The sequence below is a fragment of the Panthera tigris genome, chromosome C2 (assembly GCF_018350195.1).
Source record: "Panthera tigris isolate Pti1 chromosome C2, P.tigris_Pti1_mat1.1, whole genome shotgun sequence".
NCBI classification, from domain to species: domain Eukaryota; kingdom Metazoa; phylum Chordata; class Mammalia; order Carnivora; family Felidae; genus Panthera; species Panthera tigris.
The window spans coordinates 39359965-39385439 of record NC_056668.1 but is presented as its reverse complement, the minus strand read 5'-3'; the positions used below and the strand labels follow the sequence as shown (position 1 = coordinate 39385439).

The following is a 25475-nucleotide window of genomic DNA, read 5'->3' as shown; positions in this document are numbered from 1 at the left end:
AAAGGTCTATGTGAAGCATACCCATATTACTTTGTTTTCTTTGATTAATTATTTTTGTTTCAATGGGCCAAACCAGCAGTTGTGATCCCTACTAAGGCTACACCTTAAATTAATAGAAAAAAAGATCATGTTCTGCAGGATTTAAAAAACATACCCTAAGCATTTTCTAGCATCTCAGTTCTTGAGTCTTTCTTACTTTTCAGTACTTAGTCTTAGTACTCCTGATAATTATTTTTTCTAATTTATCCTTCACTTTAACTCTGGAACATTGATTTTTAAAAACTTTTTTATTTTTAAATAGTTATAGACTTACAAAAACTTGCAAAAGCAGTAGAGTTCCGGAACACTTGGGTGACTCAGTCAGTTGAGAGTCTGTCTTTGATCCAGGTCATGATCTCGCAGTTTGTGAGTTTAAGCCCCACGTCAGGCTTGCTGCTGTCAAACTGTCAGTTCGGGGCCTGGTTCAAATCCTCTGTCCCCTTCTGTCTGCCCCTCCCCTCTTGGCTCTCCCCCAAAATAAAAATACATTAAAAAAATAGTAGACTTCCTTCATATTTGTCATCTCACTTCTATTAATAATAACCTCACATAACCATGATATAATGATCAAAACCAGGAAATTGGTATCACTATAATACTATTAACGAAAATACAGACATTCAGTTTCAGCTGTTGTCCTACTGTCTTTTTGTCTGCTCTAAGGTTGGATCCAGGCTTTCACATTATCTTTAATTGTTATTTAGTTTACCCTTAGTTACAGTAGGAACAGTTCCTCAATTTTTTTTTTTCTTTTTTGGGCATTTGATTTGTGACCTTGGCCCTTTTGAAGAGTACTGGTTGGGTATTGTTTTTAACTCCAACAGGTAGCTCTCTGAGGTCAACTGGAATGAATACAGAAAAATAGGTGTCTTATTTTGAAAAATATGAAAGTGAGACCCATCTAGTGGACAAAATATTGTATCACACAATAACCAAATGCTACTTTATCTTTCTGTATAAATATAGGCACAATACAAATATAGTTATATATAGATACAGATATAGATATAGGTATATACATATGTAAAGTGTCAGTCAATCAAATAATTTCTTCTTGAACTATTTGCTGAAATAAAAATGGCAATAACCAATTTTATAATCCAAATTAGCTATTTTGTCAAATCAAGTGCGTATCTAGAAAACTCTAAAGATGGTTTTGAAAATGCTAATTTGAACTCTTAGGAAAATTTAGATCTGGCATTTACTTATCTATATATATTCCTAGTATCTTTCAGATAAGGGACTTTCACAATTTTGGAAATTATACTGAGTAAGGGCCCTGCATGTGTATGTATTTTGATAACTTTCATCACTCTGTGGCAAATATAATCTCTGCCTATTGGTCAGTGTCAAAAAACGAAGGAAAACTACCAGGAATAAATCAGGTTCTTTTTTTTTTATTATTATTACAGGTAACTAGTTTTCTGAATGAATGGAATTTACTCATAATTTAATTTGTAAAGGGATTTAAATTCTCTTAAAGGTGGCGAGTAGAGCAAGTTAATGCCTTTCTTAAGTGTGGATATGTTTTTGTCTTTTGAATTAAGAAGCTTACGGTAGACAAGCAATGAACCAAAGGAAGAGAACATTTAATTATCTTAAGACATGGGGTTCTGAAAATTTTCAGTAGATGCACTACCTTAGCCATAAGTTAAAGGAAGAAAACCACAAAGCCTAGACAAAGTAGGCAAATGGAATTGGAAGCTATTCAAGTCAAAATCAGATGAGAATAAAAAATGAATTTTATAAATAGATAAAATATTCCCTTTAACTAAACACGGAAGTGCACCTTCTGGTTTTATTTCTATTTATATTTACCAAAAGTAGTTTTCTGTGATGAAAAACAACTTTTCCCCTTCCAGTGAAATCTGTGAAATGTAAACTGTTAGATATCTGTAGGCTCTTCTAGAATGCACAGCTGGAAAAACAAGGATATTTAAACCCTGAGATGGTTTGGGTCTATTTCAAGGTTTTGTTCTTGGCCTTATGCATGAACCAAAAAGTTGCCCTTGGCTTCTAAATTTGGGAATGACAATTTAAAACTTTCAAATATGTGTTTCATTGGTGCATATTACGTATAGAAATTGTCCATTTAAAAATATTTAATATTTACCAAGTGTAATAAAGGACTAAAAATATGTATTTAATAATAATAATAATAATATAATAATAATAATAATAATAATTTGGCTTCTTTTCTATGAAAGTGACATTTTTTCCTAAGCCTGAGCATTATCTACAATCATCTTTAGGCACATTATTTTTTCTGAAAGTTGGTAATTTTTGGCTTAATATGCCCAGTATGGTTAAAAAGTAATGTTTTTATATATTTAGCATGTTTCATTGTACCCTGATAGTATAAAAACTCCTTATGCATAAACACTCATATGGGAATAATAAAAAAAATATATTATCCTTTGTAACCATGTAAATCAAACCTGGCAGCTGGTGCTTGGCATATAGAGAAGACCCACAAAATTATTCTTCCAAATTATGATGAGTAAGTGAACCCAAAGTGACCCCTGGCACAACTAGATAACAAGTTGGTCAAAAAAAGAATTACTAGCAATTATGCTTTCTGATTGCCTACAAGCAGACAACGAAATTTGTGGCTGGTGTAATCTCATGTATGTCTGTTTTCATAGCTAGCTTCTTGGTCTGGCCCCTTGTGCACCATGGACAAAAGAGAAAGGATTTGTTTTTTCCTTCAGAATCAGAGTACATATTCTTTCTTAACTCTCTCCCTGCCCCTCCCCACATTAGCTTATGCATGTAACTTCTGTATGAGATAACATGCAAAAATCAACTGTTGTGAATTTACTACTATTAAAGCTTTTATAATTAGTAGTAAATCACTGCTGAATGAGCCTTTCGTGGAAGCATATTTTGGTGGATTCAGGAGGAAACCAGCAAACCAAAATGAGAGGAGAGTTTATTGATGAGATGATGGAAGAGATATGATGTCCCAAGACCAACTTCTTCCACTTCACAATTTGTCCTGAAACAGCTTTGATAGAAATTAGTGTATTTGGACCCTGCCACTTGTCACTGTTTCATATCTTAGTTGTGCTGTTGAGCAGAATACTATTGTAAAGATATTAATTATGTTTCCTTTTGTGTTTCCCACCTGGATTTATTCCCACCTGGATTATTTCTGCTTGCAGAGTCAGCAGAAAGACTTTGTTGTCTTCATCACTTCCTGGAGGGGAGTGTCAAAACAAAAACACAGTGACCACAATAGGCACAACAACCAAAACAAAAATAATTTTAAAAGGAGAAAATGTTTGAGCTTCTTCTTAGCTTTGGTTTTCAGATACTTAAGGCCTTGAGGGTTATGGAGAAGATTTGAGATATAGATAAAAATATGTGAAGGGAAAATGATTCCCTTTTCCATGATTTCTCCCAAAAGGAGAGAAGGGAGATGGAGAAGATGTTAAAAGAACAAAGGTTGGAAGGGTTGTGGAAATGGATAAAGAGATTGATCATGTACCCCTTGTCTATGGTTAGAGTCTTGGGATTATGAACTGTGGCCTAGAAACCAGAGAAAACGTTGCAGCAATTTCTGTGATCTTAACATGTCATGGAAACAATTCATATTAATAGGCAATAACAAACTGATTTGCAAGGACTACAAGAGTAGGAATTTCAGCGTTGAGCTGAATGGTCTGATTACTAAGGATTACATGCAGCAATGCACGGATGGAAGAGTTAAAAATGTGGTTCCCCACCCCTAAGTACTTGGAATTATTTAACCTAAAACTTAAAACAACCCCAGGAAAGAGGCAGGGAGCCTGAACTGACTTAAAACAATTTTCTCCTACATTGACAAAATGAGTGCTGAAAATAAAATTGTGTTACAAAAAAGTAATATATATTTCTTGCACACTGAGTTCTTGCATACTTAAGATTCATACCAGTTATTAACACACACGTTAAAAACATCTTGCAATAAGGGAAGACTCAGGCTATTTGCAAAGGTGGCAACATTTAGCACAGTCTGAAAGATGAATAAGAATGTGCCAGATGTATAATGGATGATGAGCACTTAGGAAAAGGGAGAGTAAATACAGTCCTGTAAAAGAATGAGAAAGAATTGTATGTTTGAGTAAGATCAAGAGATAATTTAGAGTACAGTCACCTAGGAATTAGCAGACAGAGAGCCATGAGGATGAAAAAGTAGACACAGCTGGAATATTAAAATCCTTGCTAAGAAGTGTTGGGTTAGTCTTGCAGTTGATATGGATCTGTTAAAGTAGTTTAACCAGAGGAGCGGTGTGAACAAATTTGATTTTTATAAAGATAACTCAGGTAGAGTGTGTAGGATTCTTTCAAACGTGTTGAGAATACAGGCAGACCGACCAGTTAGGAAGCTGGTGAGAAAGTATTATGGCTTAAACCATGGGAGTGCAGATAGAGGCAATTGAGATTTGCTTGGCATGTGCATTGATGAGACTTGGCAGGTTAGGCATTAGTTATAAGGGAGCGGTTGATGATATCTCCCAGTTTCTGAATGGAATGTTAGTGCAATTAATCAAGCAAGATAAGGAATACAGGGAGGAGATTTGTAGAGATGAACAGTTGACTATTGGAAAGAGATTCTTGGATTTCTGGAAGATTTCTGGACTAAAAGCAGATTAGGGAAATTCCATGACCACAAAACATGATTTGGATAAATTTGTATAGATTTTCAAATATTTGCCTTCCCTACTTCTCTGTCATTTTCCTTCTTCATTCAGGCAACAAAATCTGATATTTTCAGTGCTGCTCAAAGTTGACATCTCCTATGCCTCTGACTTTATGTTTGATTTCAATTTGCCTTTTATTGCACTTTTTCTCTGTTGATTTAATTTTGAAATCTTGAATATACTCCTCTTGCCTCAGGAAGATTTAAAATAACTTTGCCCTGCTTTGTGGCAGGATATAGGCCATGAACCATTCCAATAAAACTGGAAAATAATAAACTAGGAGGCAATGCATTTCCATACTCTGTACACAGAAAATCATCTTGCAGATGGACCAAGCAGGAATTCACTCACCTACTGAGCAGGTGGCAGCTACATAGAATCAACTTACTACTACATATACCAATCGCTCCAATTATTATAATAATTAATAATACACAGTGATTTTTCATTCTAAACTCATATTTTAGATGCTTTACATATATTAGTTCATTTAGTTCCTGCTTTAACCCTATGAAGTAGTTACTATCATTATTCCCATTCTACAGACGAAGAAACTGAGATACATAAAAATTAAAATTAAATTGGTCAATGTTGCACAGTAATGTGGTTTCAAATGTAAGCTATGTAGCTCCAGAGATGCTCTCATTCAATATATAATGTTCATTTGCACTATTTTCCTATGCTGTTGTAACAAATTGCTACAAACCTAATGGCTTAAAACCACACAAATTTACTTTCTTCCAGTCCTGAAGTCCAGAAGCTCAAAAAGGACGAAAATGCATTAAAATCAAGGACTATGCTCCTGGAGGTTCTAGGGAAGAGTCCATTTGTTACCTTTTCCAGCTTCTAGAGGCACCCTGAATTCCTTGGTTTGTACCTCTTTCTTTCATCTTTGAAGTCAGCAATATAGCATCTTCAAATTTTTAAGTCCGCTACCATTGTCACATCTCCTTCTCTGACTTTGATCCTCCCGAATCCCCCTTATAAGAATTCCTGTGATTCATTTGGGCCCACCCAATAATCCGGAATAATCTCCCTAAGTCGAGATTCTAATCTTAATCATGTCTGCAAAGTTACTTTTGCCACATAAGGCAACATATTCACAGGTTTCAAGGATATTTCAAAGGACTATTCTGTCTACAACACCATTCTTGATATTTTCACTGATAGGGAGGATATCTTCTCCCTGGAAGACCTCAATATTAGCCTTCTGTGTTTCTACATTTCTGCAATTATTTTATTCGAAAATAACATCTTACTCCCTCATATGAACGTGTGCTCACCTGCACACGTGCATGCATACACACACACACACACACACACACACACTTGCCCACTCCTATAACATAATTTTCCAATGTGGAAAAAGAAGGTTGCATTAAACACATGAAATGACATGGATAAGACCTGGTAGTATGATGGTTAAGACCTATACTGTTGCCTAGACGCTCAAGGAGCACCAGAAAATTCAGTCATCAAGAAGTATGGAGCACCAACTTCTTCAACTGTGTATGTACATATATTCACCACACAAAATCCCTTGAAGATGTTTTGGTTTATTTGTTGATTTTACACCACTCTGTTTTCCAAAGAATTTAAAGCCCCCATTGAAGCTGGGCCGGGATTATAATTTTCAATTATTCGGTGCTAATATATTCTCACCAAACATGTAGGAAGATACCAAATATGTAATGGTTTGGAGTGGCCTATGCTTCATTCCAGAATTCCTACACTTGAGTCAAGGGTAGGTTAACAAAACAAAATAATATATACAGTTATATATTTATTTATATATATGTATATATACGTATATACGTATATATACGTATATACGTATATATGCATATATACATATACACGTATATATATATAGTATATATACGTATATACGTATATATATACATATATATAAATGTGTATATATATAAATATGTATATGTGTGTGTGTGTGTGTGTATATATATATATATATATATATATATATATATATGTCAGGAATCACTCCATGATTCTTTCAGATGGCATAAGGTTATATTCTCTGGAGGGAGAATTGTTGATAGGAGATCAAGGTCAAGGATTTCTTGGTCTTTGTTGTATAATAGACTAAGCCTTTAGCTGTCATTCACTTTAATAACTCTTCCATAGTCCTTTACATTCCCAGGTGAACACAACATAGAATTATATATTTACATAATGTGAGTAAAACTCCAATGTTGCAGTAGCATTGTTTTAAACTTTGCCTCTATTTTGGGAATAAAGAAGATTCAAGTGCTAAATCTTTTTATCTTTTTCATATAAAGTGGGTGAATCTACCTTTGAGCTATTGTTCTATTTGGAGACAGCCCTGGATTATGGTTAGCTTTAAGTGGTCTTTAGCCCTGAGATTTTTTTTTAATGTTTATTAATTTTTGAGAGAGAGAGAGCATGAGCAGGGGAAGGGCAGAGATGGCAGGTGGGGGGGGGGGGGACAGAGGACCCGAAGCAGGTTCTGTGCTGACAGCAGAGAGCACAATACAGGACTCGATCTCCCAAACAGTGAGATCATGAACTGAGCCAAGATCAAGGATCAGATAGATGCTTAACAGACTGAACCACCCAAGCACCCCAGGCCTAAGCTTTCTATTTATCAGTCTATAGGATTTTTATTCTTCCCACATATATATTACCTGCAATCTTCAGAAACAAGTAGAAACTATCTCTTTTCTTTTTCTTCTTTGTGCTATTAGAATAAAAACAGCGAGTTTTTATAAATGAGTTGTATCTTGTTCATGTCTATTAAACTGGCAAATTGGTACAGTTCCACATTATTTTTAACTTCTTTTCCTAGAATCTATTTACCTATTTTGAAATATTTAGAAAAATATTCTTTTTTATGAATTAAAAATTCTGTTACATATTCATTTGCTAAGTACTTAGAAAAGTAAAATGTCAAATTTGAAACTTTTGTATTGTTGTGGTACAGCCAGTTTTCCACATTCAGGAGAAAAACAGGTCATACCTACTAACTAAAAGAACACCTTCCCAAATTTTCATTTGATATAAAATACTTGGTTAATAAGCAAAGCATCTTTTTCTTTTCCCCCAAACTGCTTAGATTTAAAGGTATATCTTAAATACAGCTTTGAAAAATCATTGAAGTTTCTTTTTAGCAGAAGAATGTACTAGGGACTGTATTGATGTTTGAAGTCTGGAATTACAGGATAAGGCAAGTTGACTATTAAGACTGGCAGAAATGACTCTCTTAAATTCTTGCTCTTCTTCCAAGAGGTAACAAAACCTAATCCTAGAAATACAACATATTTGTTTTAGTTGAAAGTATGGTCTGGAGTTTCCTGGCCTTTTATAAACTTCCTCACCCAACTTGCCCAAACTCCAGTGTGTGAACAGGAAGGATTGTGAACACTGCAAATTAGTGCACATGTGACCAGATTCTCATTAAATGCTTGTTGACTGAGTTACTAGCTCCAGTAAGAACTGGTACTGGAAGTGTGGTCTGGGAAAGGACTGGGGGAGGGGAGGGTGGTAAGAGAGCAAATACAGGCAGCCATTGGAAAGTATGCTGCTTAGAGCCGAAGGAAACCTCAGATCCAAATGATCCTGGATTTATAGTCTAAGTGGGAGGAAGAACAGAAGAGCGTTGTGAGTTACTATAATCCCCCTCCTCCACAGTTTTCCTCTTCATGATTTCAGTTTCCCGCAGTCAAGCAGATTGCAGAAGCAGAGATCCTCCTTCTGAGCGTTGTCAGAAGGTCAGCAGTAGCCTAATGTTGTATCCCAATACCTGTGTCATCCACTTGATTCCACCTCATCATGCAAGCATTTTATCATCCCTCATGATCCCAAGAAGAAGAAGGCTGAATATAGTATAATAAAATATTCTGAGAGAGAGAGAGAGAAAGACAGAGAGAGAGAGAGAGAGAGAGAAGCTACATTTACATAACTTCTATTACAGTTAGTGCTATAATTACTCTATTTTATTATTATTGTTGTTAATCTCTTACTGTGCCTATTTTATAAATTAAATTTTACCATAGATGTGTATGAATAGGAAAAAAAAACATAGAATATACAGGATTCAGTCCTATCCACTTTTTCAGGTATTCACTGGGAGGCTTGGAATGCATCCCCCACAGGTAAGGGGCGACCAATGTATTTTTTTTTCAAGAGGAATTTCGTATTGCAAAACCGGACCACAATCGGCACTAAAAGAAAATAACTGACCTGAGCATCAAGAGAACTGGATTTTAACAGTTCTGAAACATGTGATATAATCTGGAGTAAAATTCTTCACCAGTGCTGTATCTGGCTCATACTTTGTACACTTGGGCATGTAGGTCAGGTTCTCTGGAATAACATCTCCAGATCCCTCAGGACCATGTTGATATTGGTCCCTTTGAGGATAAATAGCTGACACTGCACTTTTCTTGGCATCAAATTCTCCATATTTAATTTTTTTTAACGTCTATTTATTTTTGAGACAGAGACAGAGCATGAACGGGGGAGGGGCAGAGAGAGAGGGAGACACAGAATCGGAAGCAGGCTCCAGGCTCTGAGCCATCAGCCCAGAGCCCGACGCGGGGCTCAAACTCACAGACCGTGAGATTGTGACCTGAGCCGAAGTCGGACACTTAACCGACTGAGCCACCCAGGCGCCCCAAATTCTCCATATTTAAAATGAAAAGGATGAAGCTGATGTGTTCTAAAGTTGTTCACAAACTGTTGGGAAACTGAATAACTATAAATTAATCCTGATATCCTATTTAATCAATTTACCAGAGAATGTGTTCTTCCAGTCATTTATTTCATAAATATTCATCAAGCAACTATTGTGCGCCAGACATGTAAGTGGGCAGTGGGAAATATCCATGGGCCAAAAACAAAGAGTTCCTCTCATTTGTTGTAAAAATCAAAACCTTACATTCTAACATGTTTTAGTAAGACTCTGAGAATTTTAGCAAACATGTGTGTAACATCCCTGTTTTCTTGCTTCAGGCAGCCAGACTCCAGACATTGTCCCTACCCTGAAGAGTGACTTTATTGCTTTTGGGCCAGGTAACCAGGAACAATAAAGTTTGTAATAATTTAGAAGTATGGACCTGTTAAAACAATGTATACACTTTTCCTAAAGAAATTCTGGACTAGAATGAGCTGACATCCTTTATGCTTCTTACCTATAATTCTTCAGTATGTTGCTATGGATTTTGCTAGTTAATTTATGGGGGAGGGAGAGGTGGGGGCAGAATGTGTTTCTTCACGTAAGTTGTAAAAGTCCTTTATGGGACTAATTTCAATGTAGCTGTTGCATCCCAGCTGGGACTTACCTCTATTTTAAAAGGAAATGACAGTTTCTCTCTTTAGTAGCAAAACATAGATATCCAGGTACTGCCACACTGGCAAATACTTCTAGAATAGCATAAAATGATAACATATTAGTGCAAAAATGTAGAATATTTGAGGAGATATGTATGGTGACAACAAATATATATGTTGTTTTATTCCTTAACTCTTTCCTTCAAGATTAGCCGACATAATTTTAGTAATCATTTGGGTTTAGGAGGGATTTTACCACAGCCACAGGTTTCTGGGTTTGTCTTGCATCCCAAAAATTGCCTTTGCTCTGCTATCCTCATTTAGCGTGACCCAGGAGGGAATTCAAAGTTCTGCTCATTACTTTTTTGGCTCATCACAGAACTTCATAGGGATAGCAAAATTCCTGAGCCAGGAATCCCAATCTACTGAAGAGCTCAACTCCAGGAGGGGTGTGGTATTCCGTGTTTTAAGTCTTTATAGTCCACAAGTGAAATGGTCAACACTGTGAGGCAAAAACCAAGTGTGGTTATATGCTGATGCCTTTTCCATGGTGTGATCTTGTCAAACTCATCCCCAGCCTCTAGAAAAGTGTTTTTTTTTTAATATATGAAATTTATTGTCAAATTGGTTTCCATACAACACCCAGTGCTCATCCCAAAAGGTGCCCTCCTCAATACCCATCACCCACCCTCCACTCCCTCCCACCCCCCATCAACCCTCAGTTTGTTCTCAGTTTTTAACAGTCTCTTATGCTTTGGCTCTCTCCCACTCTAACCTCTTTTTTTTTTTTTTCCTTCCCCTCCCCCATGGGTTTCTGTTAAGTTTCTCAGGATCCACATAAGAATGAAACCATATGGTATCTGTCTTTCTCTGTATGGCTTATTTCACTTAGCATCACATTCTCCAGTTCCATCCACGTTGCTACAAAAGGCCATATTTCATTCTTTCTCATTGCCACGTAGTATTCCATTGTGTATATAAACCACAATTTCTTTATCCATTCATCAGTTGATGGACATTTAGGCTCTTTCCATAATTTGGCTATTGTTGAGAGTGCTGCTATAAACATTGGGGTACAAGTGCCCCTATGCATCAGTACTCCTGTATCCGTTGGGTAAATTCCTAGCAGTGCTATTGCTGGGTCATAGGGTAGGTCTATTTTTAATTTTCTGAGGAACCTCCACACTGCTTTCCAGAGCGGCTGTACCAGGTTGCATTCCCACCAACAGTGCAAGAGGATTCCCGTTTCTCCACATCCTCTCCAGCATCTATAGTCTCCTGATTTGTTCATTTTGGCCACTCTGACTGGCGTGAGGTGATATCTGAGTGTGGTTTTGATTTGTATTTCCCTGATAAGGAGCGACGTTGAACATCTTTTCATGTGCCTGTTGGCCATCCGGATGTCTTCTTTAGAGAAGTGTCTATTCATGTTTTCTGCCCATTTCTTCACTGGGTTATTTGTTTTTCGGGTGTGGAGTTTGGTGAGCTCTTTATAGATTTTGGATACTAGCCCTTTGTCTGATATGTCATTTGCAAATATCTTTTCCCATTCTGTTGGTTGCCTTTTAGTCTTGTTGACTGTTCCCTTTGCTGTGCAGAAGCTTTTATCTTCATAAGGTCCCAGTAATTCACTTTTGCTTTTAATTCTCTTGCCTTTGGGGATGTGTCGAGTAAGAGATTGCTACAGCTGAGGTCAGAGAGGTCTTTTCCTGCTTTCTCCTCTAAGGTTTTGATGGTTTCCTGTCTCACATTCAGGTCCTTTATCCATTTTGAGTTTATTTTTGTGAATGGTGTGAGAAAGTGGTCTAGTTTCAACCTTCTGCATGTTGCTGTCCAGTTCTCCCAGCACCATTTGTTAAAGAGACTGTCTTAGAAAAGTGGTTTTAAGAGGAGGAAGAGACTGTGTTTGTGTTCATGTGCTGAGTGTTTGGAGATGTAGTTGAGGAGCATTTAGTAAAGTGGTAGGAAATTGAAGAAAGGAAAAGAAATCTGGACAATATGGGTCTTACAACATCTTACACAAAATAAACTCTAATTATCAGATTTTCATTACCGTCAGTAGAATGAACATATCTTAAGTGAATCAAATCCTGAAAGATGGTGAAAGTAAAGAATACTGAAAAGAATGAATGACTTTTCATCAGAGCTATGTAAGGATTTTTCTTTGTAGTAGTCTAGGGTCTTAGGCCATAGCATTTGATTTATTAACATTATAAAAAATCAATCAAAACATTTTCTTAAAAGAGCCAAACCACAAAATCTTGGGTAAGTGTAAGGGTAAAAGTAGAGAGTGTATCTTGGAATAGTAATAATGATTACAATGGTTTATAAAACTTATTCAAGATATTGTATATTATGTAAAGTTCTTTATTCAGTCATTGATCCATTGTATTCATCTTCAGTCATTGACTCAGCAAACATTATACAAACCTCCTCTGTTTAAGGCATGGTGGGCACTGGAACTATAGAATAAACAAAACAAAATGGCTTTCTGGAACCCATAGTTCTGGAACTAAATGTCATATTCCATTTATCTCTCATACAAATCTATGAAGCAGATAATTATCAATACCTAAATTTGTAAACATGGAATCAGAGGCTTCTAGAAGGGAGGTAATTCTCCAAGGATACCAGCTGGTTGGCTGACTAACTAGGAGTTTGAACTCAATTTGTTAAATCACAAATCTGTTCTTAATGGTCTCAGGGCTTTTTAAACCTTGGTATATGATTAAGGAGCATGATTCAGATTTCAGTATGAAAATAGGACTGCTTTATTATTAGTTAGCATGAATAAAAGTGGAGATCCGAAGTGTTTTGGATAAGTATTATAAATCAAAAACTAATAGCATCTTCATTCTCTGCTAACACAGAGTCTAGTTAGAAAAAGCAAAAGTTGTATAACTAATGGCAAGAGAGGATGTAATTTATTGATAAGCAACTAAAAGATTTTCCCATAGAAAATGTATTTTTCAAATTTGGCATTATAAAACTTTCTGAATAAAATTAAAAAATATCAGCCATCTTTTGATTTTTCAATCTATTCAAATGACTGGTCTCTCAAATTAGAAACATATGGATGCCTGAATTTTTAAAATATTTATTTGGATTGTTTTGACATTTGTCTAACTTTCTGATGATAGCTTTAAAGTTGGAAAATATATTTTAAAAATTTCTCTAATATTAAAAAACATTACCATATAACTCATGAAATTGTGAAAATGTATTACAGCAGAGAAGGGAAAAATTATCCACATTTCATGGAAAGAGGAGTGACTTGGAAAATAATATATACAAACACTGCATTTTTAGTAAAATTAAGTCCATGTGCAACACTGTTTTCCAAAATATAGAAACTAAACCATCTTTTCTGGCTATAAATTAAATGCAGAAGAGGAAAATAGTTCCCATTCTACCCCATTTCTCTTTATGGTTTACATAAAACTAATTTTGAAGTCTTTTTATTTTATTGTAATTGCTTACTGACATTAAATAGAAGCACATTTTAATGCTTCAAATGTTGTTGATAGTTTTAAAATAACTCTTATATAGTACATATTAATGTAATAGATTTTTGGAAACCATAACTTTTATGACCAGGCTTTAGACTTGTATTCAAGTGTGTATCTTCTATTAAATAAAATAGAATCATGAAATGTGAGGGTTGAACTTCAGAAAGACTATACTTGGTATACTGTGGTACAACTCCGAAGTCTGAGAAAAAAGTTTTTCACTCCTGTTACTTATCCAATATAGGCCATCATAGTGCACAGTTTTATTTCAACCCCTGCTTTTAGTCATTACAAGGAAGGGATGGAGAAGAAAGAAGCAGGCAGTGCAGGGTCTCACTTTGGTAAGGAGCATGTGTCATTTCCACGAAAGTCACTTGACCATGCCATACTTCAGTCCAACATAGGTCTGATAGGTGAAGGATGAGAATATTCACTGAATATGAACAGCCCTAATGACGCTAGTAGCTACCATAGAAAGAATCTTTGAGATCATCTAGTTTATACCCATTTTACAGATGTAGAAACTTATTCCTAGCAAAATGAAGAAATCTGCTCAAAATCATAACCTAATTAATTAAAAACTGGTTATAAACAAATTTCTTGTGTTCCATTCTAAAAAACATATGTATCAAATAGCTTCTATGTGCAGCTTTGAGCAAGGATTTTGGAATTAAAGAAAGTAAGAATGTGTTATTGAAACCATTTTCACAGAAGAAGTAACTTCAGAATCACATCTTAGAGAAAAAGTGAAGTTTCAGAAGGTAAACAGGAGAGAAAAAGACCCTTTACATGGGCTTAGAGAATTAGAAGAGAAGCATGAAAGCATTGTGTTTTCATTGAGCTACAGATAGGTTAGTATGGATGGATCATAAGGTACAAATGAGAATCTGATCAACCAGAAAATAAGAAGGAACCTGATGTGAGAGAAATACGAAGGAGTTGGAATGTATGCAGTGATCTACTAGGAGGGAGGAGGGTCTTCTGACTTCTGACTTCTGAACATTATTTCCAAACTTCATTTTGCTACTGGTACAGCATATAAGTTAATGACCCCATTCTTCCCAAGGGAGAAGTCTCTTTCAAGGGCTGTGTTTTGGGGTCATCTGCCTGTGTTTGAGATGAGAGAGGTGGGGTTAAATTACAATCTTCCACAATTAGATTTTCCAGTGTTTCATAGCCTGGAAGAATTAATAAATGCTTCAGGTCAACAAAGATCAATCCAAATTCCCAGTCCCCAAGTAGGATTCAGCAGCACAGGAATAGACATCCTCGAGATTATGCTACAGGCTTTGCAGGCTCTACTGCATTCCAGAGCCAGAGGAAATGCTTACATGCACTTAATGTGTGCTTAGGAGGTTTCTCTCTCCCAACAGGGCAGCCAGTGCTTGATGACAAATGGGGAGTTGGGTTTGATTTTCCTCAGCAGCGACTGACCCCAGTTGGATTAGAGAATGTAGTAGCACACTGAAAGGAAACCCTCTCCATTTTACCTTGTATGCCTGGAGAGATGTCATTGATTTTCTTGACCAACAAGGGAAATAAGTACACAGAAAAATATTAAGTCAGAGAAGCAGGAAAATTGGTTTAAAGGATAGCATGAGTGAATCTAACTCTGTACAAATCAATATTTAGAAACGTATTGCCCATGTCTTTGTTTTCTTTCATACCTGCAACTTTCCTTATGGTAGGCAATTTTATGCATTTGATGATAAACTACTAATAAGCATGGTTGAAAACTTAAAAAAAAAAAAAAGAAAAAGAAAACTTTCTGCAGAAGCCAAAACACCCCAGACTAAAACAAACTTTAGCTCTGACCACATGCGGAGTATGTTGCTTAGAAACCCAAAGCAGAGAGTTCGCCCAGCAACTGTAGATTCTACAAACTGCCCCTGTCTAGAAACTGACATTGGTGACTATAGCTTAAAGAAGTATGGAAATATAAGTCATCTGTAAAAGATAAAAACAGGAACATAAATAGGCCTAAACATTTTAGCTTTCTTGTGATGTTTAAGAAATATAAAACCTGAAACCCTGATTTTTATTGTTTGGGTTTCAGATCAAAATCCATGCTGGTTATGAGGGTGATATCCCATGAGCTATGGCTTCCTGCTTCTCTGGTCAAAAACTGTTCACCCATGATGTTATTTTATAGTCAAGTTGTTGCTATGCTTAAATATTTTCGGTTTAGAACAATCTGACAATCCTATATGTATTAAATGTCCCTGTTCTTTCCCATTAGGAATAACTACCATAGATGTAATAATTCCAGATTATGGATTATGTAGCTAGTAATCTCTTAACTAGATTATTGCTCTAGTTGTCTTCCTGTTTGTATTCTGCTCAATCCTCATATAGTTCACACTAACAGCAGAGAAGAATTTTTTAAAAAGTTTTTAATGTTTATTTTTGAGAGAGAGAGAGAGAGAGAGAGAGCAAGGAGGGGCAGAGAGAGAGGGAGACACAGAATCTGAAGCAGGCTTCAGGCTCCAAGCTGTCAGCATAGAGCCTGACGTGAGGCTTGAACTCACCAACTGCGAGATCATGACCTGAGCCGAAGTCGGATGCTCAGCCTACTGAACCACCCAGGTGCCCCGCAGAGAAGAATTTCTAAAAAGTAAATCTGATCTTGTCACAGGGCTACATGAAAACCACTGCTGGTTCACCACTAAAAACAATGGAATCTAAACTCTTTAGTATGATATACAACAATGCCACTACTGTTTCCTAATAATCCATTCTATTTTTTTTTTTTTTTCTGTCCCCTGAACATGCAGTGCTCTTTAATACCTTCATGGGTTTATCCCAGTTGTTCCATAGCCCTGGAATGTTCATTTGCCTCCTCTCAATCTGATGAGCATCTATTCACACTTGAAAACCTGGCAAAAACATTCTTTGGGGAAACCTTCCCGATTTCCCCCAGAGAAGTCACTATTATGATAAACTCAAAGCCCTGGATCTAGCCCAAATGAAGAATTTAGTAACATTTTGTTGAGTTATGAATTAGAGTTCTTTTCCATTACACATTTGGCTTTCCTATATAAGTAATCTTCTGCTCATAACTTCAACTTCATTACATCTGAGTTACAGTCCTAAAGCAGTAGTATTCAAAGAAACTTAACGTGATAGCACTATATAAAATCATATCTGTTCATTAACTCGCGTTTAAGTTTTGGAGCTCTGATCTTCCTAAAGAAGTTACATAATACTCCCCCCCCCCCACCACCAATTGGTGAAAACAGTAGATTTCAGAATATACATTTTTCCTTCAAGGAGAATTCTGTTTTAATCCAGGCATAATATAGATAACTACAATTTTCCACAATTTTATATGAGAGGCTAATCAAATAAACACACATGGGAAATTCATTTTTAGTTAAAAATATGACAGACCAAATGATTATCTAGTAATTTTTATTTTATTTGAAGTAGCAATGCTAGGTTTTTAGATTTTTTTTTTTTTTTTTTGATTCATCCTCATTCCCCATTCAGTCTAATGCACATTGATAGGACCAACTAAACCTTCTTTAAAGAATTGTATAAATGAAAATAATGGTTACTTAGTTAATATGTATCTTCTTTAGAATGCAAAATGCATGAAAATAGGAACCTGGATCCTTAGGGTTTGCCCAAAGTTTGAACTGTAGTACTTTTTTAACAAATATTTATCAAAGGAATGAATTTAAGAATTGAATGCTTCGTACACATATTAGTGTTTTCCATTTTTCCAAGTATTCAGCACAGAGTTTTTGTATAAGGGGTCCTATGGGTATTTAATTAAAAAACGATATAACTTAACAATGACCAGTGCCACCCTCTCAAACACTATTTTCCTACAAGAGAGTTTCAAGCACTAATTATTTGTTAACAACATTTATAGTGGAGAATATACCAACATGGAGATATTGTTGCAATTACCATAAGCAGCTACTTGTGGATCCATAATCAGTTTTGGAGATCATGAAGACTTCCAAAGTTTATTTTGTGGCAAAATATCTGCTGCTTCAAGCACTGACACAATTTTAAAGATGCAGACATAGGAAACTCTACCTAATGAGAATGCAAATATGGGCTTTTACAAGTCTCCCTGGTGTGGAGATACATGGATGTCTCCCATGTGTACACACTACTACTACTACTACTGCTAGGAAGGGAAAATTAGTTTTTGTGTCCTAAGAAAATGATGCATTATGCACAATGAGGTCTGAGGACAGAGAAAGTGAGAAAGACAGAGAGAGAGAGAGAGAGAGAGAGAGAGAGAGAGAGAGAGAGAGAGACTGTTTTGATCTGAGTAATTTATCCCAGGTCTGATGCAATTTCTATTGAGATATGAATGAATAGACAATATTCCCATCAGGTTGAAAAAAAAATGGCAGGCAGGCTGGTGTGGCATTCAACCAGGAAGAAAGAGAATTAATATATTTCTCACTGGGGAGCCCTGAAGTTCTACCATACTTTGCAGAGCCCAATGATAATGGTATGAACAAAATGAAAATATTTGCTCCAAATCTCTATTCTAAACCAGGAGAGAATTTTATACTAGGAGAGTATACTTTTGATAATTTAAGCAAATGAATACATTTATTTTACTTTTTGAAGGCTGTACTCAAGGACAAGTCCAGTCCAGTTAGAGTACTGACATGTGGGGGATGGGTAGAAGTGAGCAAAGTTGGCAATATGTGCTGCTCTGTGTTTTTCACTGATATTGCCAAATTTAATAGCTTTCCTTTGGTGCATTTTGAAATCTAAAAAGAATACCAGTTTATTGGTAGGAAAATTGAGAGGAGAGATTTGAGTGTAGTCTAATAGACACAAACTGGGACTTTTGTTTTGTTTACGAAGTATGTTATTCACATTTTGCTGCCGTGAAATGATAAAAACAATGATTGGTTAACATTTTGACTCCTTACTCTTTACCTATGATCTTCATGCATTATCCACTTAATATTTGCAACAACCCTAAGAGGTTGGTGCTACTATTATTGTGGTTTTTCAAGTGAATACATTGAAAGAGAGAATGATTAAATACTTAGCTCTAGTCACACAGCTAATAAATAGATCTGGGATTTAAACTCAAGTCTGTCTGACTCAAAAGCCTGTATACTGTCTTTGTATTATTGTCACCACACCAGAGAAAGAGGCAGCTTATCCCTGGGTGTGCTGAGTGAACAAGATCTCATGGGAGTGGTGTGAAGAAGGTCAGAAAGAATGAGGGAGCTAAGTTAAATAAACCAGGGAGAGAACATGTATAGGCTCGGTGTGGGACATAGCCATTTTAAATCTGTGTCTAAGACCCACAGCTTGGCGAAAGTTATCTAGTGATGAAGGAACAGAGATTTACTTTGTATGAAACCTGAGGAGTCTCATTTTCTTGAAAGAATATGGTAAAAAAGGATGATTGAATGCACAACACCTTTAAGGATCAACATTCTTGATATATGATATTCTTTGAAATTTCTTCCTTACCATCTTTGAAGCTAATATTTAAACTCTGCACAAGAATCACTTAATCCATCAATTTGCTCAAGGTGCCTTTTGGATAGAACTCAGGAACTATTTTAAGTTACCTCACAGTTCAATTTAAAGAGAGGGAAATTGGAATTAATACTTACAAAAGAGATACAAAAGTAGAAACATAAAAAAAAAAACTGGACCCATTTACATAGTATTTACATGATTACACTAGGAAGCACTGGGTGGTCCACTAATATTGAAAGTTACCACTAAAATAAAACAGTGACTATAGTGCAAATCTTTATAAATCTTCAAAGAAAACTTGATTTTGGAGATGTTTTGTCACCAGGAGAGGTATCCATTGCATTGACCTTAGGACATGAAAATTATATCTAGATTTTTCTCTATGTCATAGAAAACTCTTTAAAAGTTAACTCATGGGCAATAATAGACCCAATGTAATAGGTTACAGAGACAGTGATATGTAGCACATTCATGTAAATTCAAAATCCATATAGTGGCTGAAATTTCTTAGGCGATGTCAGAAATTCATTTGCTGTTTCACAAATCTAATTCTGGGTCTTATGTTGGGATCTTTGGATTACCATAGTTATAAAATACTCAGAGTACTCAATGACAAAAGTTTGTTGTCTCTGAAGTTGCCTGGTATATGTTCAATAGCTTAGATAATGTAAGATGATGTGGCATATTATAGTGATTATGAGTGTAGACTTCGAGTTCTTAAATACCTTGAGAGATATATCTATAGGACTTGCCATTTAATAGTTGTGTAACTCTGAGCAAGGTCTTTATTCTGTGCCTTAATTTCTCCATGTGTTCAAAATGAATGTTCATAGGACCTACTCATTTGGTTGTAAAGATGAAATAAAATCATCAATAGACAGCACTTGATGCTCTGTGTGATTAACAATCAGCACTCAATGGAAAACAACAATTATCATTTCAAGGAGTATCATTGTTAGGGTTGCCAGACTAAGCAAATAAAAATCCTGAGCTTTAGATAAACCACAGATTACTTTTAGTATAATTCTGCCCTCTACAATATTGGGGACATACGATAAAAAAAATTATTCATGATTGAAATTTTATCTGGCAACCTTAATCATGGTGCTGATGATAGTAGGCGTTCAGTGGTTTTATTTAAACAGTTTTGTTTGAATATGTAAATGAACTGGACTAAAATTTTTGGAAGTGGCTGCATCTTGATAGTAATTTTGCTACATCGACTAACCTTCAATCTAATAGTATTCATATTTGAGAGTAACCAGAGATTATTCATTTATTCAACTAACAGCATAGAACTCACTAAGTGTCTGTGTCTGTTGGTACAGTGACGAGACATGCAAACAAGAAGAAATGCCAATACAGAGTGATACAGATCTAAATTACAAATTAATGCAAGACTACAAATCAGTATAGTAGAGATACTGAGTGAAGACTCCACATACCATGGGCTGCTGGACTTTGAGGAACATCCAGCAAAAAATATACAAATTTTGTTCCATGGGTGATATGAGTCTACAATGCTGAAGCCCAAACAGGTAGATGATGTAATAATCACACAAATAAATGTAAAATTTTAAGTGTGGTAAGTAGGTTGTGGCGGGGTAGGTAAATGGTACTATAAAAGCATATATTAAGAAGTTCAGACTTCCTTGGAGAAGTCAGGGAAGGCTTCTCTGAAAAAGTAATAACAGGGCTGAGATCTGAAGGATAGGAAGGAGTTAACTAGAAAAGGGAGATGAAAGAATAACATTCTAGGCAGAGAGAATAGCAAGCCCAAAGATCCCACAGTGGGAGGGAGCACCATGTTTAGTGGAACAAAAAAGAGAACGCTAACAGCCAGAATGCTAGAGAGGGAAGGGCAGAGGCTGAAAGGTAGGGAGGGACAATCCCTCTAGTTCTAAAGATTTCAGTATTTATCCTAACTGCCAGTGAAATAATTTTAAGTAGGGTAGAGAGAAGGGAAGATAAATATGTGCTTTTAAAGTTCCTTTTGGCTGTTTTGTGGAGCATGGCTTAGAGGACCTAATGGTAACTGAGTGGAATTAGTAGAAAGTTTTTCTACAATAATGGAATTTAAGATGTCCTGGAGAATTTTGAATGATGGGGAAAAAATAGAGCACAAAGTAGATAGAAATAATCTGCTGTAAATCCTGGAGCAAGGGATATACCTATATGATTAGAAGAGAGATTCATTCAGTAGAGTATCAGAAGATGTTTGTAATGGTAAAAGTGGCAGAGGAGGGAGTTCAAGAGCCAACAAAAAGTACCTTGTAAGCAAAGGTGAGATGGTCAGATTAACCCTACAATTAGTGAGTAGTCACTGGAGGTTTTTAGACAAAACATAATATTAGGAGAGTTTTATTGTTTTTTTTTTTAAGGTTCATATAATTATCATGAATACATCATCTAGGTTAGGAGATTATAAATTCAAAACTGTGAGACTAGTTGAACATCTGCTATAGCACATTAGTATGAAGATGTAAATTGGCGATTTAAAGACTCGGTTTTGGAGGGAATGGCAGCAGGAAGACAACACAATCAAAATAATAATGACAAAGTAAAGAAGTTGGAACTGAAAGTCAGTCCTGTATCAAGCTCAAGGGAGTGAAGACAGAAGTTCAAGGAAATAGATTTCAAATGTTAGATGAAGTTAAGCAAGGTAGAAACAAGCAGTTTCTGAGCTTTAGCAGTCAGTTTGTCATAGCTTATGCTGAGGTAACAAACTCAAAACTTCCATTTCATACAACAGCAAATGTTCATTTCTCACTCAGGTAGACTGCGGGTTGACTGTGACTCTGCTTCATGTGTCTTCTTTCTAGATCTCGGCTGAAGGGGCAGCCCTATTGGGGACATGCATTTTTCATGGTGGAGGGAAAAACATGAAGAAGAATCATGAATTGTTCCTCAAAGCTTTTATTCAGAAGCTGTACAAGTACTTCTGCTCACATTTTATTGAAGAACCCTGATATCAAAGGGAGAAAAATATAATCTTCTTATAGGGAGAGGCAGTAAATAAATATCTATTGACAATGATCCTCAAGGATGGAAACAATCCAAATGTGTATCATCTGGTGAATGGAAAAACATATTGTGGTACATCCATACAATACAATAATAGGAATAAAAAAATCAGCGAACTACTAATGTTACATGCAACAACATGGATGAATATCAAAGACATTATACTAAGAAGCCAGATTTGAATGGTTACATACCATAGTATTTCATTTATAAGACATTCTGCAAAGGACAAAACTTAGAAAACAAAGTGGTGGTTGGTAGAGACTGGTGGTGGGAGGGGGCACTGACCACAAATGCAAATCAGGGAATTTGGGAAGGATGACAGGAATATTCTCTATATTAAGTGTGATGGTGGTTACACAGCTGTATATGTTTCTCAAACATATCCCTAAAAAGAAAAAGTGTATGTACATAAATCATGCCTTAATAAATTATAACCTCATACTTAAATTACTTAATACACACACTTAAAAAACTAATTGATACTTAAAAATATGTAACCAAATTAATAGACTAGGCATATTAAGTATTCATTTATATATAGTCTTTGGGGGGACAGTAATTCATAAATGTAGATACAACTTCTGATAATTACAATTATATATTAAATTTTACAAATAACAAATTTTATTTTTATTTTAAGGAAATAACCCTCAGAATATAATGCCTATCTTGGAGTTTATGGCTTGCATGTTTTACAAGAGAAGTAGTCCTCAGTAAATAACTATAAAATGTTTTTAAGTCATTCCCATTCCCTAAGAAATACTGCATAATCTAAATAAGGAATGTACATTTTAATGGGCATAATATTTTAATTTGTTAGTTGCACAAAACTGTGTATTGGCAGTTATAAATTATGTAAACATGTGCAAATTCAACTGACATGCATTATTCAAGAATGAATAATTATCCAGAAAGATGAGTATAGAAAAAAGAATGAAATACAAGCTCTCTTCTCTTCTCTGTCTCTCTCTGTTTCTCTCTTTTTCTCCAAGATAGCATAGTAAGTACAGAAAAAGAAGGAAAGGATTATTTCATTATTTCCACTAATGATCCAGTAAATAGTAAAAAAAAAAAATAAGCGGGGCGCCTGGGTGGCGCAGTCGGTTAAGCGTCCGACTTCAGCCAGGTCACGATCTCGCGGTCCGTGAGTTCGAGCCCCGCGTCAGGCTCTGGGCTGATGGCTCGGAGCCTGGAGCCTGTTTCCGATTCTGTGTCTCCCTCTCTCTCTGCCCCTCCCCCATTCATGCTCTGTCTCTCTCTGTCCCAAAAATAAATAAAAAATGTTGAAAAAAAAATTAAAAAAAAAAAATAAGCTAAAATAGCATGGGGAAAATAATTTAAATTGTCTCTGTCTAAAATAGTCTTGCATGATTAAATAATTTAGCTGAAGAACTGGTGAATTAAGAGAAATATCCAGATTAATTTTTAACTAAATATTTTAAAACAAAGCCAAACCAAATCACATTGATTGCTTATGGGTATTTTCTGGGAGGGTGATGGGAGGTTAAACTTACCAAGGACTAATATGTGTTACACACTTCCACATTCTCATCTACTAAAGATCTTCTTTTACATAAATAGCTTATTGTTAATCACTTTTCTTAATCTCTCCTTGTGAACCCCAAGATACCAGAGTAAAATTTCAGCTCTGTCCTCTTGATTGCTAAAGACTGTAGACAGTCAGAGGGGATGCATTTTATGCTCTGGCTTCCCTATCTGGTGTCTATAATCTTGTGTAAAAGATTTTGGTGGGAAGAGTCTTGTTCTGTTTGAAAACTGAATCTAAATTAGATTTGCTATTAGTGCAGCATCATGACACTGCCTGTCTATTCAACATTCCTTAAGTAGCGTTAATAAGAAACAATTGCCAGCTACTTCTCACCTAATAGTGTGTACCTTACAAAGCACTATAGCCTTTTATTTCTCACTTCCTAAATCATAGACCCCTTGAGGACCAAAGGAATTGATAAAAAAAAAATAGAGAGTCATCAAAAATATACATTTATCCAAGTATTCATCTATCTTCTCAGAAAAATTGATAGCAAAAAAAGATCAACTTTTACAGAAAATGAGTAATGAGATTTATGTCTCCAGTCTTGTTTGGTATATTCCATTCTGCCCTCAAATACAGATTCACATTTCTCCTCAGTAATAAGTGATTGATAATCCATCAGCATACAGATATCCTGGGAATTTGTGGGCAATCAGCAGTGGAGCAACCAAATAACGTTACCTGGGAAGACTGGAGTGATGTGTGCCTCACTGGTCTCAGTCACAAGTTAGCAGGCAAAGGAAGTATTTCCATCGTATAATGACACAGATGGCTGAAGATGGGTTTCTTGCCTAGCTCAGCTCCTGAGTATTAGAATAGCCTTCCTGTAAAGTCTTTGTCCCTACTTCCTTGCCCCAGGAATTTCTGAAAGCAGGTCCATTTAGGGCTTATGCTTAGCATTTGACCTTTGGTTTCTGCACTCCTCTGACTCATCTTCCCAACTTTCCAGTATTCCCAAGAATTTTCACCCACACTCTTTCACTCCCTCATAAATAAATGCACAAATTGTTTTTTTGCTCCTTTTTCTCTCCTAATATGACTATCAGACTCTTGGAGAAGAGCACAATCATCTGTTAGAACAGAGCCTAGATCCATTAGAATTAAAAACAATTAGTTAGCTTTCCTTAAGGATAGACAGGACTTTGCCTTAAGAAGCCCAAAAAGTTTGTGGCTGGCATAATTCCCAACCGGGAAAGGGAGATGCACCATTTTGTCTTGAGAAACAGGACCCCCAAAGGAGAGATTGAATGGCTCCTGTCAATGTAATGCAATGTTTTGAATTTTCATATGAAAAAAACACAAATTGAAGCTTTATATATTGTTACACATTAAGGAAGAAAGATTTAATTCATTGAATTTCCTTTTAAATTATTGTATTCTATTTTCCTTTACTCCTCTTCTTTTCCCATCCTGTTCTGTGTTTACATGAAGTGCATTCATAAAGCAGTTCAGAAAAAATATTAAAGTCCTAGGTCAAAAGGAAAAATAAAGAAAAACATTTACTAATTTCATTTTCATCATTCCTCCAAAAAGATGAAAGACTGTAGAAGTCTTCAACAGCCACTATAAAATGTCCCAATGCTCACCCTGGAATGGAGGCAGCGAGCTAGAACTGAAAGGACATTGGATTAGAAATATACTATTTTTATGACTTGCTCAAGTTTCTCAGTTTATTTAGTCCTCAGCTCCTTTATCTGAAAATGAAAATGAAATAACTATACTAGATTTTACAGTTACAACAATCTATGAACCTACCTCATCCCCAGCTTTTTCTTACCCTTAAGCATTATAGCAGTCTAATGATATATATAAATCACTCCTATTTATTGACTTCAGACAACAAAAATGTCGTGCTAATGAGAGCCACACCTGTTCCCT

General features: G+C 35.7%; 1 protein-coding gene across 1 annotated transcript in view; it reads left to right on the top strand.

Annotated features, from left to right (window-relative positions):
- Window positions 1–5474: 5474 nt before the first annotated feature.
- VGLL3 (vestigial like family member 3) overlaps window positions 5475–25475 on the top strand; it is a 93962-nt gene continuing 73961 nt past the window's right edge. The window contains exons 1-3 of the mRNA XM_042998641.1: window positions 5475–5593; window positions 8822–8857; window positions 9717–9776. The gene's annotated coding sequence lies outside the window, so the exon portion shown is untranslated. The remainder of the gene's footprint in view (window positions 5594–8821; window positions 8858–9716; window positions 9777–25475) is intronic.